The 1,943-nt window shown below is 52.7% G+C and overlaps 1 pseudogene; it reads left to right on the plus strand.

Annotated features, from left to right (window-relative positions):
• The first annotated feature begins 258 nt into the window (after positions 1-258).
• Positions 259-593, plus strand: LOC103069721 (60S acidic ribosomal protein P1-like; annotated as a pseudogene).
• The last annotated feature ends 1,350 nt before the right edge of the window (positions 594-1,943 follow it).

The raw sequence follows: 1,943 nt of genomic DNA on the forward strand, positions 1-1,943 counted from the left end.
GCATCATGGACCACCAGTAACATCCCCAAGCGCCCATCTGGTACCTCCACTTGTCGGTGCCTGAGACAGGCCTGTTGGTAAATATTTTGAATATCACCTGAGTCAATGGATCCCAGTCTTTGAAAAATTCACCTGGCTCCCTCTCCTCAGCTGCCGCTAAGGTGCTCAGTCCCTCTGAGGAAGCTTGGGTCACACTGGAGTGAGGCCCTCACTTCATCCGGCGACTAGCACCATGCCCGCCTCACATTCGCTTGTACCATGGCCTCCATCTTGGAGCTCACCTGCATCTACTCAGCCCTCATCCTGCACAACTATGAGGTGATGGTCACGGAGGATCAATGCCCTCATTAAACAGCTGCTGTAAATGCTGACCTTTTCTGGCCAGGATTGTTTGCAAAGGTTCTGGACAATGTTGACATTGGGTGCCTCATCTGCAAGGAAGGGGCTGGTGGGCCTGCCTGTCAGCTGGGGCGGCACCAGCAGGAGGTCCTGCCGCCTCTACCACTGCTGCCCCAGCTGAGAAGACAGTGGCAGCGAAAAAAGAAGAGTCTGAGGAGTCTGATGATGACACGGGCTTTGGGCTTTTTGACTGAACCTCTTTTGTAACATGTTCAATAGCTGAACTCTTAAAATAATAAATGAATATTTACCTGTACCTCCTCCTTTCTGTCATTTCAGCTGTGCCTTTATCCCATGGGTTTGTAAAGGGCATTCATTATCACCAATACAGAAAATAACCCCCAACCTGCCCTCTTGAAAGTGTGGTCCAATCCTAGGTGGGAGAGGAGGGCACCCCTATACCCAAGCGCTCTCAGGCCAGGCTGATATCAGAGTTGAAAAAAAATGTAAGGTTTGCTCTTGAGAAAGCCTAAAGATCCCATTTCTCATAGGAAGCGTGGAGTCCCTATAGGAACCCAACCCTTGGCCAGGCCTGCTTGGCCAGAGGCCCTCACCCCTGTCCTAGGCAAATGCTGACTCCTCCCACTGTGTCTCTGGGACCTCTCCGTTTCCCCCTGACTCTGGGGGAAGGGAATTCCAGGCTCTGTCCCCCACCCTTCCGGTCCTACCAATCCCAAGCTCGCTCTTCTATGTCTTCAACCTCCTCACTGTAAGGGAAGCTTCACTTTCCAGAGATTCCACCACTTCCCCTACAGCTTTATCCACCGGTGGCCTATAGATATGGGCCACTGGTGGGGCCAGGCCAGTATCCACTGTCCCCATCATCCCTCTGCATCCCCACCTTTGAGGTCTTCTGCCAGGACTTGAGCACTGCAGACGTCCATCTCTCCTTCCCAGCACCACCAAACCTCTCCCAGCTAATTGCATCTACTTCAGCTCCCATTCCCTCTGCAAAAATCCCAATGATGACAGCAGCCAGTGTTTATGGAGTCCTTTGTGGTCTTCATCAATTCTCAGTTAACCCTCAAACAGCCCCCTAAGGCAGGAGTTATTGGTACCCCTTTATGGACGTGGTCACTGACCTTCCGAAGGCTCTGTAGGTCAGAGCTAGCTTGCGACGCACACTCTTATACAACCACCTTGTGGGTGAGACCCACCCCACCACTAGGCTACAACCACCCCTTCCAAGTTCCCTCATTTCGCTGCCTCACTTAGAGGGCTTGGGGTGGAGGGGCAATGGCAAGACCAAGAAAGGTCATCTCTTCTTGGTCCCACCCCTTGGCCTCTCAGCAAGGGCCCTTCCCACTGAAAGTCCTCCATCAACTTAAAGTTGCTCCTCTGTCTAGACTCTCATCTCCCTTTCTCTGCCCACAGGCTGAGTCCTCTTGGCCACATTGCTCACCCACATGGCTTCAACCACCATCTCTGGGCTGGACGTTCATTTCCTCTCTGCCCACTCCCAGGTTCCCAGCTGGCCAGTGGACATCTGCTCCAGATACTATCAGACAACTCCAGTGTCACATGTCCACATCCAAACTCTGGTC

This window comes from Lipotes vexillifer, unplaced genomic scaffold (genome assembly GCF_000442215.2).
Source record: "Lipotes vexillifer unplaced genomic scaffold, Lipotes_vexillifer_v1.1 scaffold412, whole genome shotgun sequence".
NCBI classification, from domain to species: Eukaryota; Metazoa; Chordata; class Mammalia; order Artiodactyla; family Lipotidae; genus Lipotes; species Lipotes vexillifer.